This window comes from Abramis brama, assembly GCF_963993115.1.
Source record: "Abramis brama genome assembly, chromosome: 2".
Classification (NCBI taxonomy): Eukaryota; Metazoa; Chordata; class Actinopteri; order Cypriniformes; family Leuciscidae; genus Abramis; species Abramis brama.
In genome coordinates, this window is record NC_139964.1 from 3,384,480 (window position 1) to 3,400,463 (window position 15,984).

Consider the following 15,984-nt stretch of genomic DNA (forward strand, 5'->3'; position numbering starts at 1 on the left):
GGGTATAGGGTGTGATTGGGAAAACAGCCTCTGAGTGTCGACTTTGAGCACTGTTAATTCACAGTATATTCCTGTAGGCTACTTTTATTTTCTACGGTATATTACTGTTTTAATGGAAAATGGTATAATATTGTCAGAATTTTACAGCAAGGGTTAACAGTGTACAAAACAAAGCACAGAGTTGCAGGTTTGGAGATTTACAAGAGGAACTGATAAGGGATCGACTTGTGTGTGGGATACTCAATGATGGAATGAGAAAACTCCTGCTGCGTGACAATGAGCTAACATTGACAAAAGCCATTGAAACATGTCAAATACATGAACTGACAGACCAGCACACTAAAACACTAGCTGGACCAAAGCATAATTTGGCAAATGTGGACAGTGTTCAACAAACAGTAAAAAGAAAAACGTTTCGTACTCCCAAACACAGATCAGACAAGTTTGCCCCACAACAAATTAATAATTGCAACAATTGTGGAAGCAACCATGAGGCAAAACGGGAGAAATGTCCTGCATATGGCCAGCAGTGTCACAGGTGCAACAAATGGAACCACTTCAAAAAATGCTGCAAATCTATGAAAGTTCATCGTACACGGAATCTAAAAAAGACTGTGAATCAAATTGATGTTGCCAGAGCTTCAAACAGCAGTGAAGACTCATTCTTTATAGATGGAGTTTCCTTAAATCACCAGAAGGTGGCAGAAATTGACACAAAACAGTCAAAGAAAACTGCGATATCTTGCACAGTCCAAACCAATGGAAAGCCTCTCGAACTAAAGATCGACACAGGAGCCTCATGCAACATCATGTCTATGCAGACATTTGCACAGGTAAAGCAAGAAGAGAATCTTCAGTTGTCAAGTCATGTGAAGCTTGTTGCGTATGGTGGAGAGGAGATCCAGACTGCGGGTTCAACTGTGTTATCATGCAACCTGAATGACCAGAACTATTCTCTACAGTTCTACGTGGTGGAAAAAAATGTACAGCCATTGCTTGGGCTTTATGACTGTCTTTGGATGGGCCTCATTTCCCTCAATAACGCAGTGCACCAGGTCAGTCTAAAAGAGAACTGAAGTTTTGCCCAGGAGATTAACACAGAATATGCAGATCTTTTCCTAGATGAAGTAGGAAGGCTTCCTGTAACATACTGCATGAAACTTGACAAAGAAGCTCAACCTGTCGTCCGTCCAGCACGAAGAATTCCTGCCGCAATGCAACACAAGGTAAAAGCAGAGTTGGAAAGAATGGTCACTATCGGCGTTATCACTCCTATATCTGAGCCAACCGATTGGGTGTCATCTATGGTGGCCACTCACAAGAAAAACTCAGATGAAATAAGACTGTGTATAGACCCTAGGGACCTGAACAAGTTTTTAAAACGTCCACATCACCCCATGCGCACAGTGGAAGAAGTGGCAGCACAGATGCCAAACTCCACTGTATTCTCGGTACTAGATGCCAAAAGCTCATTCTGGCAGATTTCACTGGATCATAAGTCTTCCCTACTGACTAATTTCAGTACGCCATTTGGAAGATTTAGATTTCTTCGGATGCCCTTTGGCATTAATTCAGCCAGCGGGGTCTTTCAGCTTGCTATGGAACAGATCTTCACTGGCTACCCGTGCGCAGTCATAGTTGATGACATCATTGTGGGGGGCAACGGCGAGCAGGAACACGATGCAAATTTGAAGAAAGTGTTAGACCGTGCTCGTGAAGTGAACTTGAGACTGAATCCTCAAAAGTGTAAATTCCGCCTAAGTGAGTTGAGCTATGTTGGACATATTTTCACAAGCAAGGGACTACAACCTGACCCTGCTAAAACAAAAGCAATCACAGAAATGCTGCGGCCAGACAATGTTACTGCACTGCAGCGCTTCCTGGGTATGATCAACTATTTAGGAAAATTTATACCAAACCTCAGTGAGTTGTCTGCACCCCTGCGTGAGCTGACCTGTAAAAACACAGAGTGGTGCTGGTTTAAACAGCATCAGGATGCTTTCGAAGATCTGAAGCACAGAATTTCCAGTCCACCTACCTTGAAATACTATGACGTCCAGAAACCCGTCACACTCACCTGTGATGCTTCCCAGTTTGGACTCGGAGCTGCGTGTCTTCAAGAAGATGCACCTGTCGCGTACGCTTCTCGCACTCTGACGCAAACAGAAGTGCGTTACGCACAGATTGAAAAAGAGCTTCTGGCTGTGGTATTCGCGTGCACCAAATTCAATGACTACATATATGGTAAACAAATTCACATTGAAACGGACCACCAGCCATTGGTAACCATCCTTAACAAGCCTATCCACACAGCTCCAGCAAGGCTGCAACGCATGATGCTAAGATTGCAGAAATACAACTTCACAATCACATACAAGAAAGGAAAACACATGTTCCTTGCCGACACGTTGTCACGTTCCCCCAGAGACTCACCAGACGAACACACTGATGACAGAGCTGATTTCGAGGTCATGTCAATTCAACACATCTCGTCTGCCAGACTGAAAGAGCTTCAAACTCACACAGCACAAGATCCGATCCTTCAACGGCTCTGCAGTATTATCAAGTCAGGATGGCCCTCTAGCCAATCAAAGGTGCCAGCAGAAATTCGTGAGTATTTTCCGCTCAGGGATGAGCTCACAGTCGATGAAGATGTGCTCATGAAGGGGTTGAGAACAGTTGTTCCAGAATCACTGCGCAGCGAGTATATCACCATAATTCACAGAGGTCACCCCGGCCTTGATGCAACCAAACGCAGGGCACGAGGCATTGTGTTCTGGCCTTCTCTAACCAAAGACATTGAAAAGGAGGTACTGTCGTGCTCTGTCTGTAACAGTATGAGGCCCCATCAACAAAAGGAGCCTCTTCACTTACACGACATCCCTGAACTTCCGTGGTCAAGTGTGGCTACGGATATCTTTGAAAGGAACGGTCAACACTATCTAGTACTGGTTGACTCCTATTCAGGATGGTACGAAATTGATCTGCTTCGTGACCTGTCCTCCAGTACAGTGATTACAAAACTCAAAAGGCACTTTGCAGTTCATGGGAGTCCGCACAAAGTCTTTTCAGACAATGGTACCCAATTTTCAAGCCAACGGTTCAAAGAATTTGCTGCTGCCTGGGATTTTAAACACACTACCAGTAGCCCTGAGTATCCACAAGCTAATGGGCTAGCCGAGAGGGCAGTGCGGAGTGCAAAACAGGATGTGTTTTAAAACTTGCTCAACCTCAGAAATATTCCACGAGACGAGACACTGGGTTCGCCAGCGGAGAGATTAATGTTGAGGCAGACGTGCACAACTCTGCCAATCAGCAAGTCGATTCTAGTGCCAGCCTCAAAGGACATCGTTGCTGTCAAGACTCAACTCTCAAAGAAGAGACACTGGCAAAAGACATACTACAACAAGTCCAGCAGAGCTCTCCGGCCACTCGTACAAGGTGAGATAGTGAGACTTGCAACTTCTAGAGGCCATGACAGAATCGGACTCATCAAACAGCTCTGTGATGAACCAAGGTCATATCTTGTGGAGACTGAAGGAAAAGAATACAGACGAAACCGAAAACATATCCTTCCTGTCGCGGAGCCACAACCACAACGGGTCGAGCACAGCGATATGTCATTTCCCTTTGTCCAGGCCCCCTCTGTTGAATCTAAGCACAAATAATCCACTCCAAGTGAAGTCAAAGAACAATGCACCCCCACAAGGAGCCGAGAAGAAGCCACTGAATGAACATTCAACAAGAATTCTTTCCACGGTTGCATATGTGACCAGAGCAGGTCGCCTTTGCAAACCAAACCCGAAATACATGGAATGAAAGAAAAGACAGGGGAAATAGTTCAGTTATTTAGTAACAAAATGTTCAATTTGTAAATGTTGACATTTCTTTGTTAAAAAAAAAGGGTTAAGTGTAAATAGACTTTCTTACTCTCAGCTTAACTAATCTGTTAAATGTGTTGCTTATAAAGATAAAGGCTTTGAGTTAAATGAGAACTCGGCAACTCTAGCAAACTCTAGTCACTTCTTCGCTGATTTTCCCTTTTGTTGTCGCATGTTTTCCCCACGAGCTCCCCCTACAGCTGTGGGGGGGGGGCGTATATTTCACAACACGGTCGTAAAAAACTCACTTGCGGCGGCCTTCTCCCCCTCTCTACCGCTGCTCATGTGCGTTTGTTTTGATCGGAGCAAGCCAACTGTATCGTGTGGAGCTATGTCTACCGAGGTGGGTAATCTGGTAATACATCATACATGCGTGTGTGTTCTCGTTCTCGCTTCTCACGAGACTTCCAATTTCTATCTTGCCGGGACGGTAGTCCCCAAGTTGCAAGGTTGGTTTTCCACCTGGGAACGCTGGGGGGAGCGGGGAAAGTCACCAATATCACCAGAACAGGTTGTTTAACCATCCAAATGATTTCTAGACAGTTTTATTAAGTTCAAAAAGTTACCAAGTTCTGCTTTAACTTACAATTTAAGGAACTTCGTAGGGAACTTTTCATTAAGGAATATCTGTCACAATTAAAGAAGGAGGATGTAGAACAGAGTGCTCTGTAGCTTTAAATCCAACAGACTAAGTTGTAAAAGCTGGCTTCTACGCATGCGCGAGTATGGGTTACGGTGATGAAGTTATATGCTTACATGTTGAACTTCTGTATCTCCTCTAGTAAAGTTATATGTTTTTAAACAAACCTTTGCCTTGCCGCTCGTCATTCAACAGAAACGTAGTTCCTTTTTCAATTCGGTGCAACGTTACTTTTCCCAGGGACAGAATTGACAGCGACACTGCCTTCTCAGCTACATTCTTTATTATTAATGTGAACGATTTTCATAACTAATTTACAATGTATTTACAGCATCTATAATACATAATTTTATGTGTCAACCTTTAAAGTATCACAGATCTGCCAGGTTCCTGCACCAACCAATCACAGCACACTCCCTCTCCGAGTTCTAATCACACACACTTGCATCTCATCTGCACCCTCATAACCTCAGCCATATAAGCACACATCTCGCCCCAGCTCATTGTTCGGTCTTGTTCCTGTATGAAGTGGACACTTACCTTGTTTTCTCCAGAGATTCTCCTAGCGACCTGTCTCCAGCTTAATCTCCTGTGATTCCTCCAGCGTTCTTCTCCTGTGCCACTCCTGTGATACCTCTCCAGCGTCTTCCCATTCCTCCGTTTCTCTGTTTATGTCCATCAGGTCTGCATCCATTCATCCAGCTCACTGTTGTCAAAAAAAAACATCCATTGTATCTCATTCTCCTTGTCTGACTGTGCTTCCGTAACATAAAGGTATACGTAACTTTTTTTTGTTCAAAATGAACCAAATTTAAATAATGAGTCAATACATCATCAATTCTTATTCCAAAACGAGTTGATTCACTATTGTAAGCCTATCATATTGTTTATATTTTAGACCTGACTGTTTTTGTGGGAAATTTCATACATTCGTCACTTTCCTCGAGTGCTGGCAATAAGAGAACGCAAGCTCGTAATAAAACAAGAATCAATATAGGCTTGGCTTTTCAGAGATGGTGTGAGGGTCCAAGCAGTCAAGGGCAAAGAATGCAGGATTTCCAAACAAAGAAAATTATTTAATAAATGCCAAACAAAGTTACAAATTAAATTGCATAAAAAATGAACAAAATAAAGTCAGGTCTGGGCCCATAAAGAGGATCAACTGAACAGAACCAAACTTAACAGTAATCCAATCTACTAAGCAAACCAAACTAAACAAAAAACAGGACCTCCCAAATGACACACATGGGGAACTTATACATAAAGGACTAGTCCGTTACAGATACACAGTGAATAACACAAACATCACTTAACACAATTAAAATAAATAAAGTAATTCATTAATTTCAGAAATATCAAGAAATGGGTCATAAAAAAGTAATTTACCCAAAGAATTATTATCAACAAAATATACATAGAATTCTAATAAACAAACAAACATACGACAAAATTTTGCTAACTTATTTATTTTATTTTACTAACTTATTTTGCCGCCTGTCTGTTCGCCTATTTTCAGCATACGCTCCGACATATGCGTACAACCTACTCCTAAGCTGCGGGTGGCGCTAACCTCATTATTGTCTTCTACTTCACACGCGTTACTTACGTTTCAGTCTATCTATGTTCACAAACGATGGAACCGCCAGAGCGAGCTGGCAATGAAAGTGAAATATTACACACTCCAGTCGGCGTCAAGTCATGGGTGTGGAAGTATTTTGGCTTCAGGATGGAGCAGTCATAAGAGATGTTGCCGTTTGTCTGATTGCACTTTATTGTAACGCCCGTTTCACACATACTGCGTTTGCAGTGCGTATGTGGTGCGTATTTTTTTCCGTACCCATGTTAACAGGTTAGAGCTTTCACACTGCAAGCGGATGCAGTCCGTCGATCTGTTACAGGTGTGGTGCGTATACAGCAGTGCAGAGATCATTTCCACACCGAGTCTATTTCTGCTGTGCTGCGCGAACTGAATTAAAGTGACAGCGCATATTTCGTGGTCAAAATGAACACAGATTGACCTGAAAATGTAGTTATCTCACCATAAATGTATTTAATTTAATTCTACTATTTTTCACAGTCACGTTTTTACTTTAATACCGGGGTAAAGCAAGGAAAACTACAATTTACCTCAACAAGGCGACATAATGAACAACACTTGTCTCATTCGTGGAGGTGGAAAAACAATTTCTTTGTGACACGCAAGATTTATTCTATTAAAATTTAAATGCAAAAGAAAAGGCATGAGAGTCGGCTGTTTTTGTCAATTTTAAGTTTTAATTTAAAATGTTTGCTATTTTAATATAAGTAGGCTACATGGTTAAATATTTGGCCACTTGCTTGAGCAACTTAATATAAGTAGAAGTAATGCATGGAATAATAGCCCTACGTTGTTTAAATTGTGTTTAAACGTGCATACGTCCATTTAAAGAGTGTATATGTGTACAAAGAGAATTGCAATGCTGACAAAACTTTTTTTTAATAAAATTTGCTACATAACTTCTGGATTTGAAATAAAAATAGTAAGTATGTGTTTGTGGTACAGCCGTGGATCAGTTATGCGTGAAAGCACTATAGCGCGTGCTGCTCCTGCACCGCATACGCACTGCAACACGTACCGCACACGCACATACACATTATGTGAATAGAATACTGTTTCTGTATTCTCAATAAAAGGCAAATTATTTTTGTTTGTTTATTTGAAACTTAATGGATATCATGTAAAAATATCTAGTATTGAATCGTATCGGATCGTATCGCTGGGAATTCTGAAGTATCGAAAATAATCGAATCGTTGGCTTAAGTAATCGGTATCGTATCGAATCGTCATGAAGGCTCCAATTTACACCCCTAACGGTGAGACTATTTGGATAACACTGGGGACCCATTTCTAAACAGAAAGGGATGCTACGGACACCATAGGCCGTAGGGAGTTACCATGTGGAGATTAGACATATGGACTGACCATTAGGGCAGTGCTACATATGGAAGGTCTCTGGGGTAGACTCAGCCTAGTTAGGGTGAGGTCAATACCAAGCAGAGACGACAGGGCAGGCTCTGCCAAGGGACAGACCTGGGCTTGCTGACAGGGAAAGCCGTACCGTTGAGAATACACATGTGGGATCACCCTTAGGGGAATCACATCACATGGGCACCTAGTCTAGCACCAGGGCTGACCTACTGGATATACACATGAGTGCTAGACCTAGCATCTGATGCCTCTGGCGCGTCTGACTGCTGAGAATGCTGGAGGAACACCTGTGGAGCAGATAAGCGCATGTATCCGCTGAACAAAACACGGGTCCCTAAAATTACTGGCTGCTAGTGGCGAGTACACAGGAGGACACATACTCTACACGGAGCTTGTAATACCTCGCATATTTGTTGGGTGTCACCCAGCCCGCAGCTCTACAAATGTCTGCTAGTGAGGCGCCATGTGCCAACACCCAGGAGGGACAGTGGGCCAACCTCTGCTTGGCGACTGCCTTTCCCTTCTGCTGGCCTCCATAACAGACAAAGAGATGTTCTGAGGTCCTGAAGCTCTGCATTCGATTGACATATACGTCCAACACTTCATGTTGTGAAGTACAGCGATAGCAGCAACATACACTTTCAGGATGGAAGGAGATAGCCTTTGATCCAGCCCTTCTTGCAGGAAGGAAAGCACGGCTCTGATCTGGCATTTCCGGGGGGCTTTTTGGTGAGAAGAGCACCACTCAACGAACAGGTTCAACTTCAGAGTGTAAACGCGCCTTGTAGAGGGTGCTCTCGCTGAAGTGATGGTGTCTATCACCGCTGGGCCCTTGGATGGGAGACGCAGATTACTCCCCCAAGCGGTAGTGCTTTGTCGACACCATTGCATCACAACCACACGCTCCACCGGGGGGGACCTCCACGTACCCCTTGCCCACTACACCATCGAGGGTAGTGAGGGCGGAAGATGCATCAGCTTGATTTCGGGCAGAAAAAGGTGCCTTCCACAATCTGTTAACCTCTTCGTGCACTTCCAGAAAGCAGAAAGAATGGCAGGACGCTGTTGATCAGCATGCACTGCCCCAAGATACCAATTGTCCAGCCTCAAGCATTCGGGACACGGAGCCCAATGATCTCAGCGGCCCGGGAAAACATGACCGTCAGCTCTGGGTCAGACTCGATCAACGCCACTCTCTCCGAAGGGGGCAATGCAGCCGAATCTTCATCCCCGGAGGACTCTAGCCCACCCTTCGATGCAGCAATCGATATCTGATCCTCTGCCGGAGCCCCGAATGAAATGCTAGGCCCCCCGTGAGCAATCTCACCCAGAAGCTCCACAGCTTGTGATGTGCTAGAGGAGTGGGGGGCCCACTGAGATAAACTCAGCGAACAAACATGTATTCAACGAAGTAGCCAAGGAATTAGACTGGAGCATGTCAGCGTGGACTCCATCTCTTTTGAGTTATTTAAGTCTTGACTGCAGCACTGCGATGGTCATCTTCCCGCAATAGGTACATAACTCATCCACAAAAGCCACTTCAGCGTGCTGTAAGCTCCAATCACCGGCCCAAAGACGGTGTCCAGTGTCTTGGTTCGAAGGGAATTCAGCGTGTATGTCTTTTCGGGCGCTTCTGGAAAAATCACTTTAATTTATTAAATAGTTGATTTCCAATTTTAATTCTGACTCCATGAATAATTTAATCTGACTCCAAATTTTTAAGTGACTCTTTGTTTATTCAAATTTTCTATCTTAACAGCTGATCCTCAGATTAGTTGTGATTTAATTTAGACCAAGAATTATTCTGGGCATCTCATACTTTCAAATATTCGCTCATTACGGACCAAGTGTCACTTTGAGACGTCACGTCGCGACTGTGCGCTCAAGGCACAAACTAGCCAGTCCTGAAATAGTCAGAGGGTGCAGTGCAAATATTTTACCCTATGCAGCCGCACACTACAGACCCATAGGTGTAATTTTTTATAATATTTGCAGCATACAACATGCTAAGTCAGGGAATTGTCAGAAATCAGAAGGTCTTCCTAAGATGTGCCCCATGGTCCATTCAAAGTGCCTTCAGTTTGATCTATTCCTGGACAAAGATTTGCAGAAACACCAGACTACACATTAATCTACTGGAAATAATGATTTCAGAAGAATGCAGAATAAATCAAGGTTAACATTTATTTTTGCCAGGCAGAATTAAACATCCAATAAAAATAATTAAAAAGAATACATAATACACAACTGATCAGCATATAATAGAGACAACATTCAAAATGCAATATCAAAAATAGTTTCAAAGAGTCAGCATACCTGGCAATAGAGACACACAGTAACAGTGTGGGAAGTTCTGGTTACAGATGCTTCCTTGAGTGGTTTGCCAATCCCCTTTAAATACCCAAGTGGAACAAAAGAACAATAAACATCTAGCACCCAAATATTTATTCAGCTTTTGCTGGACCCTTTCTCGTGCCCAAGTGGTCACGCCTGAGTTTGGGGGATAAACACAAATGGTTATCTATTATCTTTATTGGGGCATCTCCCACATCAGAAGAACAGGCATTGTTTTCTTTGTTCTGACTGTTCTGCTGCTGCGGGAATGAAACTTCTTTACCATTCACACCAAAAGTATTTATTTTGACCTCTCATAAAACAACTGGAGACAGTAGGTGTGTGTGTGTTTTGCATGACTGAATGAGACCTGGGGGGGAGAAGACAGTGTGAGGAGTCAGGAACCCAGCATGGGGGGAAGAGACGAGATTGGAGAAGTTGTGTTGTGCTTTCTGTCCCATAGATCTCTTCTTCAGATTAGGGAGTTTTATTGTTTTATTGCAGGTTAGAATTCTTGAATTCAGTCTTAGTAAAAGTCCACCCTTACAGTGCTTTAAGCCCCTTCAGCGTGCTTTAAGCCCACATGAGGTAGCAATCGGGGCTGTCAGATGGAGCCAGGTAACGACAGCATCCAGAAACACACGGGTGAAATAACATCTTTAAAAAGACGCAACATAACACTCGTGATTGCTCTTTTAGGGAAATAGCTCTTTTGTAATGCTGAAGTGCAAAGGGAATGGTCGTTGCACAGCGCGCAAGACTATTGGAAGGCTGCTGTGTGCACAGGAACTCTTTTAGTTTAACAGTAATGAATGCAGAGGAAATGTCTCTTTAAATGGCGACCACCGCTGACGCGCTGTCACACCAACACTATCTGCAAAGCTTCTTCCGGGTTTGTAGAACACTCGTACGGATGATTGCAAAGCAAAATCGATGAAATGCTCGGCTCCAAGGCGAAAGCTTGAATGTGGAAGTGCAAGCAGGGTGTGTGATACCAATCTGGCAAGCCAATGTCCACTGGCTCGTTTAGTTTACAATCTATGGTGATTGGGCTGTCTGTCGAGATCCCAATTCATCAGTTCAGTTCTGCTATAACGTCGAACATGACTGACTGATAGGGAACTGAAGGATTTGAAATGTTGTAAAGGCTCAGGGATTAAAGTGAAAAAAATTCTTCTGACTGAATTTTTTTTTTAGGCCAAGTCATATTCCTTTAACTTTTTACATAGTCGAGACCAATAGCGTTTTAAGGGGAGACGTTTTAAACCGCTTTAATATTGCCAGTAGGCGTATTTTAAAAGCTATTTTAATCTATGAAAACGAGGCAGGGAGCATGTGTAGGCTACTGTAGAGCACGAACGGCAGCATTGTGACTAGCTTCTGATTGATGGTGACCTAGCACTTTTTTGCCATTATTGCCATATTGAAGTCTCCTGTGACATACTGTGCAAAGACACGTAGCCTACCTGGTTGTTTGATTTTTTTAGTCCACAAACTAAAAGGCTTGCCATTCTCCCCCCATTTCGCTAAGCCTTCCCCTTTACTTAAACTTTCGTTAAGTAAAGGGGAAAATATTATATATAGGCAAATTATAACACGTTAATACAAAATTTGTTAACACACACAAGTACTTTTCCCCTTTACTTAACATAAATTGTAAGAATATAAAGACTAGTAATAAATAAACATTAGGCCTATGCTAAAGCTATTAAATAGCAGTCCCAAACTAGTTTTTGTTAATACAAAGTTGGTATGAGCCACTATAGTCATTTAAAAATATAAAAAATAATACAAAGAAAAATAGTGGCATTTTGGGGTTAATATGGAAACGACAGTTAGCCTACCATGGCGAATACACAATATTAACAATAACTGTTAATGAAACATGGAAACTGCTCCTGGTGAACAGAATGAAAATCATCCCTGCATTACTTTTATTTCGGGTAATTTACAACGTAACGGCGTTGCATGCTCGTAGTTTCTTTTGCACTAGCTTGATCAGTGAGGCGATACAGCACGCGCCGCTGCATTTGCGCGTGCAATTGAGTGTGCGCTACGAGAACAGTATAACGGCTGACAGGACAAGAAAGTCCGTTTTTCTGAGGTGAAAAACTATATTTCAGCGTATACTCATGTCACTGCCTGGTAGTTCCTATTGTGCTGGGTTTTCTGAAGTATTCATGATTCGCCTCTCATAACATGCTCTAATAAACACGCATGCAGAGTGGAAAAGGAGGAGCGGAGGCGCGGGGAGCAAGGATTACAGCGCAAACTATATCGATATATGCGATATAGTCTAATTCCATATCGCATTTCAAAAATATATCGATATATTTTTTATATCGATATGTCGCCTAGCCCTACCTGCATTATAAGTGTGTCCATGGTAACTGAAATATAGTTATTCTAACTCAGCGCGCAACTGTAGCCTGACATGCACTTTCCGTGAGCGGTAATTGAAAACCCGGAGTGGACCATGAGCGACGTGATTACAGAACGCTTAGAATGGAGAGGAACGGGCTTTTGCTCCACTCCAGGCTTTGATCACATCCCCCTCAGTAGGGTGAATACACCTCGTCTTTCCTTAATTTAAGACCTATTCAAACTAAAATTAAGACATTTATTACACTTTTTGAGAAATGAAATCCTATTTACGGCCTTAAAATTATTAAAAGTGAATTTAAGACATTAAGGACAGACTGGAACCATATTGACGGAAATCCGTCATAGACCTGCTGCAATTAACGGAAATCCGTCGTAGCGACGGAGAACTTTAATCCCTGAAAGGCTACATGGAGATGATGCATGCAGTTTTGTTTTTTAACCACAAGAGGGCCACCTTTAAAATATTAAATAAAAGCCAAACCCTCACAGGCCTTTCTGCATTTCTATCATCATATATTCTTTGTTTAAAAGTAGCCTATAATGCACAGAATCCTGTCTAAACCCCTTCAGAACAGAACATTAAACAGTAAAATGTCTCTGCTTTTCTTATCCTGTTCTAAAACATATACACTTGCCACCACATGCAAGATATGCTGAGAACTGAAAATACTGCATCTCTGGTAAACTCTTCCAGGAGCACTCATGGAAAAATGGATTTAAGCAGAGAAAAGTTTTGGAGAACAATGTGTTGGGCTCTGAGGTCATGGCAGTCAGCTGATATTCCAAGATGACAAACATCAAAATCAAACATTAATCTATGATGAATCAAAACGATTATATATTTTGTTTAAATGTAGTTTGTTTGATGAGACTATGTTGGTCCAGGATGTGCTGTAGGAGGAAATGGAATTTGTGCCCAATCCTTTGTGCCTTATCCTAATCCCCTAATCCTTTGTGGTTTTAGGTAAAATGGGTGTGTTTAGATGTGAATTATGACTTTATTATATATAAACATATGGATTTATTTGAACATTTTCCCAAAAAAAATCCAAAATATAGCTGTATGCAGCAATTATTGGGCCCAACCAAGCCCACAAAGCGCAGACAATTTGGTTGTAGCATTATGGCGATTCTTTTTGGCTGAGTGATTAAAAATGAAATTAACAGAATCACTTACAATTGAACCAAAATTGCTTTTAAAGATACATTTCTTTACAGCAAAAAGCTGCAGATATTAGTCTCAGATTCTTCTGTTTCTGAGAAAGCCTACACTGTTAAAAAAAAACGGTGAAATTTACGGTAAAAAAACGGCAGCTGTGGTTGCCAGTATTTTACCGTAAAAAATAAGGTAGCAACCTGTTATGTTTTACGGGATTTAAATTTACGGGCAAAAAAACACAATGTAAAAAAAAACCTGTGAAATTTACGGTAAAAAACGTCAGCTTGGATGCCAGTATTTTACCGTAAAAAATATGGTAGCAACCTTACTTAAAAAAAAAAAAAAAAAAAAACCCTTCAGCAGGATTTAAATGTGTGGTAAAAAAACCATCAGCTGTGGTTCCCAGTACTTTACCATAAAAAATACAGTAGGAACCTTTTAGTTTTCACGGGACAACCGTTATATTACACAAACCGATAAATGTTATCATTAAATTTCACTAAAGTATTAAAGTCTGCTTTATATCTTTGTAATATACTGATAACCATTAAATTAACACAAGTGGTAAAAAAGAAAAGCACACGATGATTTAAGTATACCATTAGTTTCCCACAAACTGAGGAACATGTTAATACTTAGAAGGTGCACAGTGTCATACACACAAACACAAAACACCATCATGGTGACACACACATGACTCCAAATAATGCCATAAACATTCATTAAACAATATATGATGTAATATAAACCCCAAATGTATAAAACTCATAACAAAAACCAAGAAGAAACATAATTATTTAAATGAAATAGCATCAAATGTGAAGTGTCACACAGGTAATTCTGGGAATGTCCATTTAGAGAAACAACAAGAACAGAAAAAAGAGACGAGCAGAAACACAAGAACTACAACTGACTTCAGCCATAGCCTTAGATGAAATCAACTGAAGATAAAAGAAGACATTAAATCTGTGAAGATCTCGGCAGAGGAGGATTAAACAACTCCACAAACAGCATTACCAGCTTCACTTATTACTAACCAGACTGACTTTATTTCTGTCAGACGTCTACAGTTCTGTTTGAGAATTAACAGAGGTTTAGATGTTGATGATTTATTGTTTCATTTGAAGTCACCATGATGGAGATCAGTGACTGCTTTAGTTGGGCTCTTGACCCTTGACTTTCTGACATTAGTATTTCTCTGCCTGCTATAACTCTGTGTTTATAAGACATGTTGATTATGGCTAGGAAATCAGAGAGAAAATGAATCATGCGATGTTGGTTGTGTATCAGTGATGGCAATCACCATGTTTGATTCACTGAGCTCTTATAGAGTCTTATTTTTGATTATATGTATTATTAATTTTACATTATTGATTTTTAGTAGTCCTATGCTTCTACAGCATGTGATCCATCATTGCTGTGATAATCAGAAGAATTTTTAAAACATTGTGTACAATAAAGGTTTGAACTGCTGTATCTTTCAGACACACACAGACATCAAGAGTCAGCGTTTGAATCTCAACAATGGTGATGATAAAAGTGCAGTGCACTTGATGGAGCCTCCAATCAAAACTCATCAGTATCTCCCAGCATGCATTGCAGCAGGAATACATTATGCTGAATTGCCTTAGTATTTTCTTTTATTATTATATCTGCTTTTATTTTTGATGTTGTTTTTGTTGCAGCTTTTTAGTAGCTTGTTTTGTGATGTTCAGAGTTTTATCTGATTATTGTGTTGATTGTCACCGTTGTTGAGATTCATACGCTGAATCTTGATGTCTGTGTTGGTTTGAATCGAGCAGTAGTTCAAAACCTTTTTTCTACACCATGTATTTTTAAAGTTCTTCAGATTATCTGTTGCTCGCTGCTGGTTTACAGAGATATTATACTCAATAATAGGAAATATTTATTTTTAATATTATAATTAATATTATCACTTTGCTCATAAAGTGAGAGATAAGACTCTTTATGAGATCAGTGAATCAGGCCACAATATGACGATTATGTCATCATTAACCTGCCATCATCACCTGGTCACATTTTGTCTCTGATTTTCATGCCATAACGTTTGTGTTATTGTTTGTGTAACTGTTACCACACAGTTAAGGCAGTCAGAGTAAATCTAAAGTTAAAAAGTCAAGGGTCAAGAGCCCAACTAAAGCAAACACTCATCTCCATAATGGTAACTTCAAACTTTATTATTTTCAATAAAACATCAACGTCTGAACCTCTGGTAATTCTCAATAATTAGATTACAGGAAACCACAGCTGGCAGGTTTTTATTTTTTATATAAAAGTTCAGTTCAATGTTCAATGCCATAAAACTTAATATATTACTACTGTATTTTTTATGGTAAAGCACTTGCAAGCTGCTAGTTTTTACCGTAAACTTTAGTTCAGTGCCGTAAAACATATTTATACCGTATTTTTTACGGTAAAGTACTGGCAACCAGCTGCCAGTTTTTCACCGTAATTTTTAGTTCGATGATGTAAAACTTTGTAAAATTAGTAAACATTTGCTACCGTATTTTTTACGGTAAGGTACGGTAAATGCAACGGTAAGTTTTTTTTTTACAGTGTACTTCCAAAATCCGTACATTTAACAGTATATTAATGT